Here is an 18465-nt window from a genome sequence, read left to right as displayed (position 1 = left end):
CTCTCTCTCTCTGCTTCCCAGCTACCTTGAGTTGAGCATTTTCCTCTGAGCATTTTCATCTGTTCCATGATGTTCTGTATCACCTCAGTCCAGACCAATGGCATCCATTGACTATGGACTGAAACCTCTAAAACCATAAGCCAAAATAAACCTTTCCTCCTTTAAGTTGTAATTGTCAGGTATACTGGTCATAGTGATGAAAAGCTGAATGATAGATATACTGGGTAATTTTATAAAGAAAAGATGTTTATTTAGCTTACTGTTCTGGGCATGGTGCTGGCATCAAGCATCAACTTGGCTTTGATGGTGATTTCAAGGTAGATTGCATTGCAATGGACGGAATGTGTGCTAGAGGAAGAGCTAGCATTACAAGACAGGAAAACAAGGAGGCCAAGGAGCAGCCAGTCTCGCTCTTTTTTTTTTTGGCGGTGCTGGGGGGATTGAACCCAGGGTCTTAGTGCTCTTTTATATCAACTCTCTTTCAAGACCTGACTCAGGTACCCTTGAGAACTACGTTAATGCCTTCCAAAGGTAGCATGTTCCATGACCAAAGGACCTCCTCCTAGGTTCCACATCTTACAGGTACCACAACTTTTTAGCATTGCCATATCCAGGACCAACCTGTCAATACATTGACCTCGGTGGGGAAAACAACCAAACCATGGTAAAGATGCATAATGAAGGGGGCTAGGGACTTCAGGACAGGGGAACTTGCTCTACTTTCTTCTGTTAAGCTGAGTTCCAAGTGCAGGTCTCTTGAGAGCAATGATGACACTGCAGTGGGGCTACAGGTGTTCTGAATTGACTAAGTGCATATTACTTTAAGACTTCGTGATATGAGCCATAACAAATAATGCTAGTAAATTAGGGTTTGGTGCACTTTTGTCACGTTTGGAGGTATAGGACTGGTATTTATGGTCAATAGCTAAATAATTTTATGGTCTTTATTTATATAAACAATTTGATTTTTAAAATGTGTTACCAAAGTCTCAGGCCCCAGTGATCACATTGATAAACATTAGCATATAAGAAGAAAAGAATTATTTAGTGTATTTGTTTATTGTTTAATAAATATATTTAAAGATTCTTAGGCTAAAGTCTGATTCTCCTGAGGAAAACTGAAAGACACCAAAAGGACGGTTTGACAACTATGAATACTAGGGTCATTGGTAAAGACTTGTGTTTTCCTTTCTTGGCACTCAAACTTCCTGGGAAGAAAAATCAAGAGGAAAAATAACTCTACATCATCACTATACTCCTAGTAAAGAGGTCTTCTTTTTTTTTCTTCTTCAGTATTGGGGATTGAACCCAAGGACGCTACACCACCAGCAGTGACCTACATCTCCAGTCTTTTGTTTTATTTTTAATTTTGAGGCAGGGTCTCACTAAGTTACTTCTGCTGACCTCAAACCTGTGATCCTCCTGCTCAGCCTTCCGAGTCTCTGGTATTACAGATATGTACAAGAAGTCTTTCTTTTTTTTTTTTTTTTCAGCTTCTTGTCACTACTTAGACTCTCCCATTTGTCTCCATTCAATATATTACATGTTTTGTATTTAACCTTCCCTGTGTTTCCCTGGTCTGAATGTAAAAAATCTCCCAATTTCCAATGGAAAGCTTCTGACCATGCTCAGGAAGAATAGAAGAAATAATATCATCAAGCAGGTATTTCTTCCAAGGTACCTGGTGTGGAATTTAGTCATTTAACTCTCTTGATAAACTTAAGATGGGTCTTATTAAACTCAGATTGTAGAGGAAATGTTTGAACCCAAGAAAAATTTTCCTGTTCAGGTAGGTCTACTTTTCCTACTAGATAATTGCATTTCTTTAGCTCTTTATCTGATGTTTCCTAAAATTTCAAGTGAGGAATTACCATTCATTTTAAATAAATTTAAATGTATACGATGTCACCAACAATTTCTCAAATACAAGACAGCAGTATTTCCACATCTTTATGGTTGTTTAAATGTAACATGAAGATGTGTGTGCTTTGGTATAAGTGTATTTTTCTGGCTGACAGTTAAATTTCTGAAATAAACTGTATGTTTTTTGATGTGAAGGAAGCCATAGTTTAGACTGTTTTCTTTTTAAATTATCTTTTTATAATTTATTTTTATTTTTAATTTTTAATATTTTTTATTTGTTCTAGTTAGTTATGCATGACAGTAGAATGTATGTTGACACATCATACTTATGTATGGAGTATAACTTCTCATTTGTTCGGTTGTACTTGATATAGAGTTACACAGTTCACATAATCATATATGCACATAGAGTAATAATGTCCAATTCACTCTACTATCATTCCTACCCCCATGCTCCCTCCCCTCCCTTCCCTCCTAGACTGGGGTTATTTGAATGACTGAGGCTGCTGCTCTGTGGTAATGAGTGGCGAGTCTATGCTTGTTGATAGGTGACAATACTACATATTCTAGGACCCTTTGCAGATGTCCTGCTATTTACACTGTTGGCTTCTGTAAGCTGCTGAGCGTGAACCACAGGAAACAGGAAAAGGGGCAGAATATGAATTATTCAGGCCTGTGCTGTACAGATAGGGAACATCTCTCTGAGTGAACCTACCAGGTCTATTTTACATTTGAGCACAAACTTCATTCCTTGTCTTTATTTTCTAGATAAGATTTCCAAAGATATTTCTATGGAAATTACTTTTTAACTACTTACACATACTCATACACACACACACGCACACACACACATACATGCATTTAACATATAGATAAGTACATACATAAATTCACAGATATGTATCCATATTAGACTTCACTTCTTAGTTTCAACTGCCTTTTTTACTTTGAAGGTAGTTGAACCATGTGGTCATAGGATATTCAAAATATAAAAATGCTGTCTTCTCTCTATGTAGAAAATGGAATTTGATTAAAGAATGGAGAATGAGGCAACTTACATATAGATGGTATTTGACAAAGAGCTTTTATTCTTATCCAATTCAATTCTTCAGACAGACTTATCAGTAGGCAGTAGAAATATTAATCTATTGCATAGATGAATAAACAGAAGCTTAGATTCATGTTCAATCTTGCATATATGGTAATAGAGCCAGAACTGAAAGCTAGATCATCATGACATAAATTCAGTGTGTATTTTATCATATTTTTTCCAGAAAGATGCCATAGTCCTGACTATCTGGTTTTCATCTGTTCATATATCTATACCTATCTATTTATTCAGTATCTATCCTCTAGTTAGCTTACTTTATATTTTGCTAGGTTTGAGATTTTTTTTCGAGAATACCAAAGATGCTTCTGTTTTTCCATTTTGATAAAAAAATAGTTTCAAATCTTATTGCATTCACCAGGGCCTGACCTACAGAGTCTACTTGTGCCCCTCAGAACTAGAAATCTTCTCTACTTCCCTCAGTCACTTTGATGTGTTCAGCCCACAAGTGTTATGCAGAAAATTTAAATACAAGTCTTTAATTTAGCAGATCCACCCACAAGGTTCCAGAAGCTTAAGTCAGCATGAATCTTTGGGAAAATATCACCCTGGAAAAAAATAGTACATGTGAGAAAAATACTGTGAATTTAGAAGCATTTGTTTTACAAACTACAGATGCAGAGTGAAAGAAAATGACATCTCGCTTTGATATTAAGCATTCCTCCATAACACATCCATCTGTAGCATGTTCTGTAGTCACTTACCCGCGAAACCTCACCGCACACAGATTTGCACACGAGGCACAATACAGCTGACCCCGTTTTGCAGATGGAGAGAACAGAAACACAGAGAGATGAAATGAACTTCTCAAAGTTTCCAATCCATTTTCTGACATCTGCCATTGGGCAAGAGTGAACTAAGTAAGCCACATAGTCTTTTATTAAAGTTGAAAGAAGGAAATTGTATCAGTTCCGCTTTTTGCTCTTTAGAAGGAGATCACTGGCTGAGATCTCATTAAAAGGACAGTCAGAGGACTTGTCTTTTGTGTAGCAAATCAGTCCTTAATGAGCTTGTGTAGACCTACTGGGGTAGGTTGAAGAGGAAGGCAGTACCTGGACTGTCATTGACATAAAACTGACACGAGTAATCTGAACAAAGTGGCCACTCCAAGGAGCAAAGCAGTTGTGTAATGGAGGAAGCCTTGAAATGGGAAAATGAAGACTCAGTTCTCCATCATGGCCCTGCTTTTTTGGGCCACTTTCCTTGCTACTCTTTGCTTCAGTGACCTCACCTTTAAAATAAAGCAGGTGGACTAGATTAGTGCTTCTCAACGCCTGGCTTTCAGGTTGGCAAGGGCAGCGTCATTGTATCACTAAGAACTTGCTTGAATTGCAAATTCTCAGACCCCACCAATTACCTACTGAATCAGAAATACTGAGAGGGGACCCTGAAATCTGAAGTCCTTCATTTGATTGTGATATGTGATACCTTTGGGGACTTCTGGCCTAAATGTTCTCTAACGACCTTTTAGCCCTAAGATTGGAACCTATCATATTATAAACAATTACATCTTTCAGCTAATTCGAAAGATACTTTTGAGTCTTCAGAATCCATATTAGTTTATTTTCAGACTTTGTGAAGAAAGTAGGTATCAATCTTCTCTATTCTCATGACAAAGATGAGGAACAGATTACAGAAACTATAGGAATCAAGATACGAGATGGTATTGCATAAAGTCTTTCTCCTCTCAAATAAAATGCACTTATCTTGTCTTTCTTCAGCTCACATTTTGGAACCACAGTTGGAAGAAAAAAGAAAAACCATCAGCAGACATGGAACTCAGGGCTATTCCTCATTTACCTATGAACTTTGTACTGAGCTGTGGCTTGCAGCCTCCAGATAAAATGTGAACATAATATTAGTCACTTGTTTCAACTGTCTGGAATATTTGAATGATGCATGAAATAATGCAAACCAAATATTTTATAGTTCTTCAAAAAGCAATACAATTTAGAAACATTTCAAGGTAGAGAACTTGCAGGGAGATGCCTGAAGTCAGGGTCCTAAAACTCTCTTGCTTGTTTAAGCACATAGTCTGACACACAGTAGGTGATGGGAAAATGCTTATTCAATCAGACTGGTCTATCCAGATTTCTGTGGAGATAAAACAAGACTAGTGTTCTATTATAACTAAAAGAACAATAAATTATACTGCGAACAAAGTAGAGTAACCAGACTTGAGGATAGAGGAAACATGGTCAAAGAGAGAATAATAAGACAATAAAAACGTTTAATCCAAAGAATAAACAGAATTGGTGGAAACTATGGGCATCTTGAAATAGCTAAAGAGCAGAAAGTCTTCTATCCATGTAGAAGGAGCAAAATATATAACAATAAGTACAAATGACAGGAAGGAAATTGTTGGACATTAAAAAAAAAGTTTTCTAACCACAAGGTCTGAGCAGATTGAACAGATTCAGAAGATAGACATAATAGAGGTGACTTTAAAACAAATGCATGTTTCATGCTTTTTGAACTTTTGTTTGCTGCTCCTATGGCCACACAATTCTCTGCAGATTTCCACCCCATTCTGTGCCCTGAGAAGTTGATCTATCCAGACTTTATCCCCTGGATATTTTTGCCTTTCCAATTCTGATTGGGATTGCCAAGTGGAAGACACAGGTGAGCTGTTGGAGGGTGGGAGAAGAGAACACATCTTCTATTTATTCTGTCTCCTAAAACTGTCTCTGTATGTCTGTGAGGGAAAGATGATGTCAAATCCTAATACATGACCACTCTTCCACATTCTAGCTCTCTTTTGATATTGTTCCCTCCCTTCCCCCATTTGTCCTGGGGAGGCAACCACTTCAAATGTTTCTAGTACTGGCTGCTTCTTCCCTTGTTTGTCCTCCTTACACTGCCCACACCTATTCAATAAACTCAGTAAATTTTTCAGTTACCAATGTGGGTGTGCCATCTGATTAACTGGTTGGTTGCCTCAGAGAAGTGGTTTCCAATTTTTAGCCTACATCAGAACCACCTGTAATGTTTGCTCAAATCCAGGTCACTGGATCTTACCTCAAGAATTTCCGATTCAATAAATCTGGAATGGGACCCGACAATTTTGCATTTCGGACAAGTTTCCGAGTGATAGTGACATTGCTAGTCAGGGGACCACATTTGAATTATAACTGCCTCAGTGATTCCTAATAATGGTCACACATTAGAATCACTTCATTAACTACATACAATTACAGATTGCTGCAATTCTCTCTGGATTTACTAAAACAAAGCCTGAAAGTTTGGCATGTGTATTTTCTCCAGTTTCTCAGGTGATATAATGAAGCTAGACTACTTCTCTGAGACTCTTCCATCCATGAGACAATAAGACAGCAAGATGCCAGTTATTCTGACGTTTCTTGGCCTAAAGCTAATGAGAATGTTGTGACTCTGCCTGGAAATGAACAGGAAGCTTATTCTTCCTCTTTCTCCAAATCTAGTTCAGCAACTTTCATGGGAAGAGAGGTGTCCACCATGAGGAGATGAGATCACCTCATTCTCTTTGTTTCCCTTTGACCCTTGGTACACATCTTCTGAATGAGTGTACCCAGCACAGTGGCTGAGCTCCTTGAGGACAGGGATTGAGTTGTACCAATTTTGAATCAAGCGTGTTAAGCACTTAGTGCATTTCTATATCAACAGCACACAGAACCTGTCTGGCACTTACTTGTGGGGGTGGGATGGAAGATTGTTGAATAACTGATTTAAAGGATGGAATGAATGAATAGATGCTGCTCTTCCTCATCTTTTCTTTCAACACAAAATAATAATAAACTTTGATTTCACCCCCAGACACTGATTTTAACAAATAGATTTGCCAAAGCAGAGGGACTGGAAGTGAGTTGGGTGGACTTATAGATCTTTCCCATCTTTTAACTTCTTGGTTCAACAAGTAATTGAAAGGAATCAATCTCTTGCTGACTGACAGTTTTGACAGCTGCTGTTCTCAGGATGTCAATGTATAATCTGTTATTCTACTTACCAATTTAAAACTGAACAGAGACATATGCACTGTCAGTCTCATTTCTCTGATCTTGCTCCTGGCCCCCATTTCCCCCTTCTGCCCTGTTTTATCTTTTCCCTCCTTCATGTCAGTGAAGTGCCTTTAAACTCTGAACAATTCCAAAGCTCCTCTGCCTAGAGCTGGAAGCTGCATAAAAGCTCATCTTCCCTGAATATTATTACAGCACTTTCACAGTGGAGTCTCCAGCTTTGCAAACTAATAGGGCATCATAAATTTGAAACTGTTCAAATAATAAACGAATCTTTTCTCTATGCTCAGCCAAGGAAAGGGGATATTAAAGTGAATAAGAGTAATAATAAAAAGTAAGTTAGCAGCATGGGTATAATTAAACTGAATAGCTCACACACAAAAAATAAAGCTCTGAACATTGACTTCCTCTGGGACACACCCCAGTACACCCAGACCTCGCCTTAGAAAGGTATGCACAACTTGTCATCCTAATGTAAAGCAAACACCTACACTCAGCCTCCCATTTACAATAGGGAGACCAGTTTGACTTCCTGAGTCAAAAACTCTTCCAGCCTTTTGGAGCAAAAAACACCTATATTTCCTGTCCTCAGAATTCAGAATACCCAGTATAGTTTCTTGAACTGATAAGATGACACAACCTGATGCCAGGGTCTGTTACTTTTATGTATTGTAAATGCATTTTCATCTGTTAGAATGACTAACCTTCTCCATGGCAAGGCCATCTTGGCCCTCCAGAGCTGCTTTGCAGATCACCTGGGGGCCTTTTCTTCCAGAGCATTCTCTAAAAAATGTGAAGGAGCTCAGTAGCTTTGAGTGGAGTCGTTCCCATCTGCACTTTCTCCCCTGGAGTCATTGAAACCCTAGGAAGAACCAGTCACCCAGACTGAGTTACACCCACCTTCCTTTCTCAACAGTTCTGGGCCCAAGTTACCCATAGATGAATATTAGAAATTATTTCCTTATCACTCTGGATAAGTTGAGTTTGTGGGAATACAATCTTCAAATTACTTGTCATCAGGGAACACTGAATCTATGTAGTCCTCATCCTTCAAGCAGGCTATTGAAACAAAGAACTCTCTTAGGATTCCTTCCTTTTAGGGAAAAAAAAAAGATACTCTATAAAATAACTGTGTATACCATGTGTATGATTTTGAAATCTCGTTAGCTTCTATTTTTTGAAATTTCCTTTTCCTTTGCTTTGGAGACTTACACTTCCTGTATCCAGGGAAGCAAATGGAAAAGACTGTTTACTTCCTTGGACATGATGGGTTAGATCTGTTTTCCAGTTGTGTTGTTCAGTATCTTTCTCAACTTAACAAAAATCACCTCTAAGGTGGAACATGGCTTAAATATGGAGAGCTCCCTTCCACCATTCTGTAGTCACCAGGGACAGAAGGGCTCTCATAGCTGCTAGATTCATAGGAAAGAATGACTTTCAGAAGAAGAGCCCTAAAAGTATTGTAGTTGAGTACCACACTTGACAGCTGGTAGAGTTGAGAAGCTGAGAAAGGAGCATATTTATTGAGATCACTAAGAAAGTTGAAAGCACACTCTTTGAATTCTTTTAAAAAGATTTTCCTCTTTTCCCCTTGTGATATATTTGGTATTGACAGTGTTAACCATATTTGTCATGAAATTCTGAAACTATTATGCCTAAAATAAAATGAGATTAATTGCTCATAGTTGAGTCTTGCTTACCATCTGAATGATTTCGAGAATTCAATTGCCTTGTGGAGACTGTTTTCCTATTAAGAGGAATGTTGTTTCCCTGAGCCTCATTGAATTAATCTGTGAAGTGGGAACAAATGTTAGGGTAGGGAAAGAGCAGAAATTTTATATTACATATTCTTCAAGAGACCTTCTGTCTCATCATTCCATGAAAGAGAAATCTAGAACACTTCCCTAAATATTCATATCTTTGCATATGGAATTATACAGCTTCTTTGGACATAGAAAGTACAAGATTGGGATAAAGAGAGTTGGAGACATTGGCTGCAAGACTGGAAGGTCTAGGAAGTGTCTCCCTTGTTGAAGGAGGTATGTTAGAGGAAGAGCAGCAGCATAGAAACCATCAGTAAGAAGCCAGTATTAACAGAAACTTTCTGGTTTTGAGATTTCTGCTTCACCCTTACTGTGTTCCAATGTTTCCCTTAGAAGCTAAAAGTCCCTGAAGAGTCATAGCTAGTGCTTCTCACAGAAGCACAATTATAGTCCCAGGAAGCCATGTTCTTATTCATAAGTGTATATACAAAATCAACCTTACAACTTCTTAATTTAAATCAAATTTTCTTAATCAAATCCATTCCTATTAATAGTGACTATAAATGATTTTCTTAATAAAAGAAAAATGTCAAAGGAAAACATGTGAACTTTCATCCAGACTTTTGAGTTTTAACTGTACAGTGTTGAAAGCACTCTTTCAATAGAAAATCATTAAAAAACATTGAAATGGTAAAAGTCATTACCAAATATGTCCTATTTCTTGGTGAGCATCATGTAGAAGCAATGACAAAACAGTCAATTGTGTCCTTGCTTCTGGGCTTCCAAGAAACATACACAGATAAGTTTTGATCTCTTGGCACAAGGATGGAATCATCAAAAAAATTTAATTTGTTGAGAAAGTTGCCAAAAAACTCATACTATACCCTGCCCCCCTATATCTTCCTAAACCATCGAGAAAAGAGGACAGGCGCATACAGAATCCACAAGAGAATTCTCCTCACCATGCCACACTAAGGGTCAATCCATTAAAATACCTAGCAGTGCTGGTCACTAGAATGAGTCACCCTTCTAATATATAGGAGATATCCTTGACGCAGGAGGGTGTGGCAGTGTGGTCTACCTCCACACTAGTTTTCCTCCTCCCCCAGCCATCGACACACTCCTATGGCAAACTGGAAGATTCTCATTTCATTGCAGTAAACAGTGGAAGTTAGCACCCTATATTTTGAGACTCAACTCCCACAGATGATCTGGTTTACTATGTGAAAAGCATAAAAATGCTAATGGATAATAATGGAGCATAAATAACTACACATAGTTATTTTAATCAACCATGAGACAACATGTGTGGTCTAAAACGAACCTATTTGCTTAATGACCTTCAGGAAGATACTTCCTCTTTTCAGGTATCAAAGTGATTGAACCAGATCAATGGTGCTGGACATTGGTTGCACATTAATATACCCTAAGGACCTTTGAAAACTACTGATGCCCAAGCCATCAACTAAAACCTCTGCTCATAGGGTCTGGGCACTGCCATCTTTAAAACAAACAAACAAACAAACAAACAAACAACTCCCCAGGAGATTCTGATGTGCCTCTAAGTCTGAGAAGTAGAGGTTCTTTCTGAAAGCAAGGGGGGAGTCCTCAGGGAAAGTAGAAAATCAACCTTAAACTTTGAACTCTAGGATATAAATAGGAAAGGTATTTAGAAAGGGACATACTCAAGTTGTTCCTACTCATGGGGGTCACGCCCCCAAATCTTGCCACTGTGCAGATGGCAAACTGAAAAACCCCTGAACTAAAATCATTAAAAAACATTGAAATGGTAAAAGTCATTACCAAATATGTCCTACTGACAAAATCACTCCTTTTATTTGAGGAAAACTGAGATTGCTATTTCGTATGGTGATATTCAGACCCTGAAGCTTTTTTAGCTTTCCATGAGCTGGGTTGCTTGAGAAATAATACACAACTCAACAAAATAGCACCCCAAAAGTGCTATTGCCTCATTCTGGCAAAGAGAACTGTGTTTTCCCTTAGGCCTTGCTTCGTAGGCTGGAGTTGCCATGGGAAGCAAGGCTTTATTGGGATGCCAGAACAGACAGGTTCTGAAACCACCCCAGCACAACTTACAGAGCTGCCTATAAATCAAAGAGAGCCCTAGGGTCAAAGCCACTTAGACACACACACACACATACACACACACACACACACACACACACACACACAAACACACACACACTCCCTCTCTCTTTCTCTCTCTCTCTCACCCCGAAAAATATTACAAAGGAGAAGGCGTGTCAGGGAAATCCAACTAAAATTGCAGTGCATAAGTAATAATAACAGAAATTTATGTGTCTCTTTCATCCACAGTTCTCAAAAGACAGAGAATGTGCTAAGATGACATGTCTTTTGAAAGCTTTCCAATGCTCTGAGGGGTAAAGGAGGAGGGATATGGCATATAAATTCAAACCAGAGGATGTGACTGTCAGGGGCCATCTATCCCATTCTCCTGGCTTCAGGCAGAATTATAATGATACCAAGTCATGTTTCTTCTTCCCTTTGGCAAAGTCCATTCTCCTTCCAAACACCCTTCCAAAGTAGTCTTCCACCCCACCCACTGCTTTTCTCTAGAGGATGTCCTACCAGTTGATTACCCTTCTGGATGGGATTTTAAATCCTTCTAGTCATACTACTCAGGTGCCAGTATGGAACCTCTTTTCCCCATCTCTGTAGTCACTTAGTTTTTTCTTTTACCAAGAATGCCCATTCCTCCACTGAAGAACACTGTCGCTTCCTTAGGAACCTAGTAAAAGTCACCTTGATATTTTAAAATATTGCTATACCAACACCATATTTCTGAAACTAGAGTTTGAGACCATATGAACTTTCTCTACCATCTGTGGTCATCTTCCACAGTTAGAAGGAGCTCAGTAGATACGAGTTCTTGCCACTTCTTTCCCTCAAGCAATTATCACTTAATGCAAAACTGAAATGCAAGATTAAGTTTGGAACACTTACAAAAAAATTAGAAAAGAATTATACTTTTCCATTTAATGAAGGACTGTTTTGCTGCATAAATGATGAGGAGGTTTGCAGGTTTGAAACCTGCCTGGAAGGTATTACACTCACCTGTGTGCCCTCCTATCACCAATTTATGTAACAGGTACCCCAACCTGTAGTGTACAGACTCAGCCCCACTCAGGGTTCTTGGGTCAATCCGCATGCTAGCCATGGAGGTGATTTGCATCTAGTTCAGTACCCTCAAAGGGACATAGTGGCCATTCTAACCATGACTCTGTTTCTGTCTTGTCCTTGACACCCAGTCACCACCACAAGTCTCTGTCAGGGTCCTTGTACCAGCTTTGTTTTGTTTGCAACCTGCTTAGCAGACAAACCTTCCTGGGACTGTCTTCTTTTGCTCTCTCTCAAATTTGTACCTTCTACATGATGCCAGAGTATGCAGAGCCTGTGACGGAAGAGGGTGGAAACAAGCTTGGAGTAACTCCTGAGTCAAATTCCAGATTCTTGCAACTGTATGCTTTTTTTCCATTCACATGGTACCTGTTTATTTTTTTATTGGATATTAGTCAACGTGGAGCTTACCTAGATGTAAATGCTCAGGACTAACGCACTTTTTTTTTTAACTCTTCACTTTCTCCTCATATCATCATGACTAGATTTGTGTCTCCTTTCCCTACCTCTGTGTTCTCATGCAACTTCTCCAGCTCAGTCATGGACTAAATGTGCAAGATAGCTATGCTGTGGCGAAAGGTATCCTGCACATATCTGATTGTTTTCACGGGATTGGGGATTAGACTGAGGACCCCACATATGCTAAGCAAGTGTTCTACCACTGAGCTATACCCACAACCCTTGGATGAACTATTTTACTTCTCTGAACTTCAGGTTACTTAGGGGAGTTTATTTGGCTCAAATAAAATGTGAAACTGAATTGCACTGTAAATATGTAGGCTGTTTTCTCTTCTCTTTCTAATGTTATGAGAATAGAGTGGCAATACATTCAAAATATTCTTAAGTACTTCCTTAGAACAATTTTAGAGCAATTTGGAAAAATCTTTATGGTCAAGTGCTTTTCAGGTTCATTTTGGTCACAGTTACAAAACCACAGTTTTACAGTTACTCATACACTGCAAAGGTTCGATACCTATATTTATTTCTTTAATGTACATTTTCCCAGGTCTTTGCTGGAGCACTTTAGCTAAAACACATCAAAGAAGTCCTAAGCTAGTGGGAAAGCTTCAAAGGCTTCCTTCAGGGCCAATTAGCACCTATAAAATTTATCTCTGTTGTCACTAATGGCTATTAAAGTAAAGTGAGGGCTAATGAAGACTGATAACCACCAACCACCTCCTGGGATTGTTGCTATTTAAATGGAAAAATAACCCTTAATTCTCTACACTGAATATTCAATGTGTGATTGTTTTAAGATTCAGTAACTATTGTAGATTTGAGGATCTTTTTAGGATTCAAGTGGAAAGCATTGCTGTGTCCGTAGCTTTGGTGCCTGCTTGTCATTAAAACACATTGACATGACAGCCTGATAAAGTGAGAAATGATCTCTGTGTGTGTTCTAAAGGCTTCTAAATACAAGTGGGCACATCAGCACTGATAGGAAAGCAGACCTAGGTTACAGAGGGATGTGGGTCAAACCCTACCTCTGCCATTTTGCAGCCTCTTGATATTGGGCCAGTTAATTAACCCAACTATGCCTTTGTTTCCTCACTTATAAGGGGTGGGGCTAATGCAAGTACCTACCCCAGGCATGGTAGTGAGTTAAAAAATGAATACACAGTACTCTGTGGTCACTAGCATTTGGTGACCATGTGAATTGATTTTTTTTTTAAATTTAACAAAGGTAAATGATATTCAAAGTCAATGGTAGAAATTTTCAGCTTTGTTATTATATTTAAAAGATCTTTTCTTCTATGAATAGTTCCCCAATTATCATTGTAATTATAGGTGTATATTTCTATATAATGTAGATAAAGTGTTACAATGTGCAGATTCTTGCCTTGTGTCTTATTTATATCTTCTGATTATAAAATTAACACATTTTGAATCTGTTTTTGAAAGAATCAAAAAATATAAAGGAACATTAAAAAAACTCCACCTATATACAGTTACCCAAAGGCATCTGTTACTGTGTCACATTCTCTTTCAATTTTTAACTTCAAGAATACTACTGAAATCAAAATAAAAACAGATATTTTGGGTTTATATAGGTATATTTGGTATATGCAAAATTTCCTATACAAAAATTGATGGTTATGTGCTTGTATACTTGGCTTTTTAAAATTATCATTTCTACTTCAACCCCTTTCAAGCAGGATTATCAGCCCTGACTACATATTAGAAGTATCTGAAGAGTTTTAGAAAAACACTAAAGCCCAGGTCACATTCTGAATCTATTACAAGAGGATCTGGAGTAGGGGTTTATATTCATGGTTTTTGTATTACTCCAGTGATTTTGATTTACAGCCCAAGCTGGGAAACACTGCTTCAGAGGGATTTCTTTCCTTGGTTCAGGAAGAGGACTTCACCCATCTTTTCGGAACCACTCCTCAGCTCTGCTGTCCTGCCAATCAACTTCTCCTTAGCATCAAATTCCTTGGAAGAGCCATTAGAACTATGGGCCTCAGCTCCTTTGCTGCCTTGTGTATTTATGCCTCCTCCTTTCTCACTGTTATTTGGAAGGTTGGAAGTCATCACAAGATTATTCAGGGACCCCCCACCCCGCCAAACACACAAAATCATTATTTTATCCTTATAGCATCTTCCTGCTAAATTCTCCAGCCCTAAGCATCATTCTTCATTTATCTGTGTATCTCCTTTGACACTACCCTCTCCCAATATTCTAGGCAGATCACTCATGCAAGATATATATGTATATATATATATATATATATATATATATATATATATATAGAGAGAGAGAGAGAGAGAGAGAGAGAGAGAGAGAGAGAGAGAAAGAGAAAGAAATAAAGTGTTGTGGAATGGTTGGGGTCTCAGCCCTATCACCTCTGGGATAGGAGGACTTAAGGGGTAACAGCATAAGCCCCTGGGGCCCCACCTTACCCTTCATAGGAGGAGCTTCTCGTCATTCCCTATTTCCCCTCTCTACCTCTTCTTTTGTTCCTTTCCTATAAAAAATGGATGATTTTACTCAACTAAGTGTCCTGGGAATATTTCTTGGGGAAAAATTCCTGCTCCAGAGTGGGAAGTCAGCTATGCTCTGTGTTCACTCAGTAAGCCAAATCACAAAAAAGAGAGTGGGAGGGAGGGCAGAGAGCAGGAGGAAGAACCCTTCTGAACGTTTCAGTGTGCAAGAGGCTCTGGGGATTCCTCTATGATCCCTTCAAGAAAATCCCCTCTAAATATACATCCTTTTCAAGTTTTCCCACGTTGAATTTTTGGTTTGATTGACTGACTGGTTTTAGGTTTGGGGAAGTGTGGATGGACAGAAGCGGTCCTCAGGGCAGCCAAGCTGGGTTCCCTTTCTGCCTAGAATAGCTCTTTCCTCCAATGGTAATTGCTGGGGTTACTGTTTTGAGGACTTACTATATGCTGTTCTCATTTGGTAAATCTCAAAATAGCACTCCGAGGGAGAAGATTCTGGAGCAAAAAGAAAACACTTGTGTTTCCATGTGTGTGGCACTATTTCCCACCCCCACAGTCCTTACTTATTCTTCTTTTGGAAAGTTCCCCTCTTCAACATCTCCTCAACAACAAATTCCAAACAAAACATCTAGTTTTAGTGAAAATATACACTCAGGCCATTGACCTATAGCTCTCTTCTGGTCTAAATTTTTTTTTTAAATTCCATTTGAGTTCTGATGTCTGATGTCTATTAACATTTTATAAGCTCTGCTCCTATAAACTCCATGTGTTTAGCACAGTGACTTGGACGTGATACCCACTCAATAAATATTTTTGGAATTAATGATTAAATTTATTCACAGTAGACTATAGTTGTCTTTCTCTTATTCCCTTTTCTTACTCTGGCTCCCTTTAATGAGGAATGTAAATTTATAAATGTGGTGTATCTAGAGAAATTAGCATTTATCTTGATAAAGTATTTTTTATTATTATTCTAATTCTCAATATTTGATGTCAAACAACAGTTTTTTCATAGTGTTTTCTGAAAAGTATAAAAACAAAGCATTCCTCTTAACTTTGGGTAAGTCACATGCAAGAAAAAATGGATTGACTAGAGAATCACGAGAGGAAAGTTCTTGTTATCCTTAAAGTAGTAGTTGACACTGTAGTGAGGACTATACATACAAAACAGCAACTTGGGATTCATCTGGTTAAAAATAAAACTCTAACTTTCTTTCTTGTGGTACTGAATATTTCTCAGACATGATTAAAACCAGAAACTTCATAGTTGACAATCATTTTAAATAATCATTCTTAATATCACCAGAGTTCTTTAAAGTTATAAATCACTTTTTACCCATGAATGAATATCCTGAATGAGAAGGGAGGATACAAGGATATAGACTGGATTGTCTCTGTTTATCAGGCATTCAAGTACTGATGTGGAAGAAACTGGCATAGGTACGTTGAAAGGGTATCTATGAAAAATGAAGTTTTAAAAATTAATTCATTAAATAAGTATTGAATTACAAAGAAAAAGAAGAAAAAGTTTCTCTTAAACTAATACTCTGATAAATAAGTTTTAAATATTAGTATATTACTTTCTGTTATATAATATACATGTTTCTATTAATATGATCTATAGGCACATTTATTAAAATATCAGGATAATTATAAATACACCATTTTTATATTATGCTTTTGTACTTTTGTATCATGTGTATTTTCCATGTCAGTATATATCAGAAAAAAAGATTTTTAATGGTTGTGTAATATAAGAATGCTTAAATATATCATAAAATTATTCATTCATTTTTTCCCATTGTTGATCATTTAGGTTGTTTCCATGTGCTGATTTTAAAAATTTCTGTCATGTATGATCCTTCAGTGAATATCTGTGTTCCTATATTTTTTGCATATATCTGCTTATTCTCTTAAGGTATAATCCTAAATTTGAAATGTCTCACATATTCATGGTGGTAAGCCTATAACACTGAAAGGAGGATAAAGTTATAATTTATCTTTAGAATTTAGTTCTTAACAACGGTTGGGGTTCTGAAGCACAATGTAATGGAGATAGTCGTAATCTGGGACCCAAAAGAAATGAATTCTAACCCTAGATCCATCTCCAGCTTGCTGGAGGCAGTGGGAAATCTGACTCTACCTCACAGGTCAAGTGTGGAACTCTTCTTCGTTTTAGGATAATTGGAAAAGGAATTTTTTTTTTTTTTTTCTTTACTGGAATTGAATTCCAGCCCTTTATCCTCAGTCCTTTTTAAAAAAAAATTTCAATTTTGAGACAGGGTCTTGCTAAGTTGTGTAGGGCCTCATTAAATTGCTGAGGCTAGTTTCCAACTTGTGATCGTCCTGCCTCAGCCTCCTAAACTACTGAGATTACTGGCATGCACCACCCAGACTGCTTTATACTTACACAACTGTACTCTTAGAATCTGCATGCTGCAATCTTTCCCAGTACACAATAAGCTGCCCAATAAATGTTATTTCTCTAATTTTTGTCTTGGTATGTTCATCTATCAATCCTAGAGTCAACCCTTGGTATCATACAAGGGGATTCAAAGAACTAATTGAAAACCACTGAGTACTCAGAGACTGAATATTTTGATTTTCTTTCATCAGTTGAACTGTTGACAGCTTCATATTCAGAGGTTGAACAATACCATTGCTCCCTCCCGCACCAGCCTAATTACTATAGACCTACAGGTCTTGTCACACACATCCTAGGACTGTGTTATAATAAAACTGTTCTTCTACTTTGCTATCTATGTATACGTGGTAAAAAACAACTGGGTGTGGGGTGACATAGGTGGGGTTGACCGTTTATCCAAGTCCTGGTAGTTTTGTGAAAAAGGAGTATGTTCCTTAATCCAACCAAGTGGGTTGGCCTTATGTAGCTTCAGTCACACAGTAAAAGGAAGACCTCAAACAAGGTGAAAGGTCTATGGTTTCAGTCATAGGGAGCCAAACTGGACTCCAGAAAACAAGGGAGGAGCTAGCTAAAAATCCTAAGAGACTCTCCCAGGATCATACAGTTTCAATCAAACCATCCAGGGAGATTGGGTATGAAATGGTTTATTCCTACAATTTCTTGGAGATAGTGAACTAAAAGAATGGTCAGATATGCGTGCCAGGTGATTTAAATGATTTTCTTACTCTTTTCTGTTTTCCAGTTCATCCTTAATATTGTAATTTTGAACAATTTCATCTTATCTCAGCTGTTTTTAAGGGAACCAAAAAGATGGGGTGAGAAGCAACATTTGATTCAGAATATGAAAGAAAAAACACCTCATCTCTGAATTGTGGCATTCTGGGGGACCAAATAGTGATCCTCTCTCCTGATGTTTTCCAGAGAAAGGTTCTGCTTAGATTCTTTCACTTCATGTTTCATCTTAAACAAATGAGGACATTACTGTGCATCCTCTCTCTCCTGGTCTCTCTTCTGAACATATGCTCTAGTTCAGTGGTTTTCTAAGTGTGACTACCATCTGAGAATTATTAGAAATGCAAATACTGGGACCCCAAAAAGGCCTCCTGAACTTGTTACTGGTGAGATAGGTCTGAGCTACTTCTTTTTAGCAAGTACCTCCCAAAGATTCTGGTGCATATTGAAGTTTTAAAAAAATCTCTGTTGAAGCTG

Source organism: Sciurus carolinensis, chromosome 9 (assembly GCF_902686445.1).
Source record: "Sciurus carolinensis chromosome 9, mSciCar1.2, whole genome shotgun sequence".
In the NCBI taxonomy this organism is placed as follows: Eukaryota; Metazoa; Chordata; class Mammalia; order Rodentia; family Sciuridae; genus Sciurus; species Sciurus carolinensis.
The sequence above is the reverse complement of the archived record's forward strand: the minus strand, read 5'-3'. Positions refer to the sequence as shown.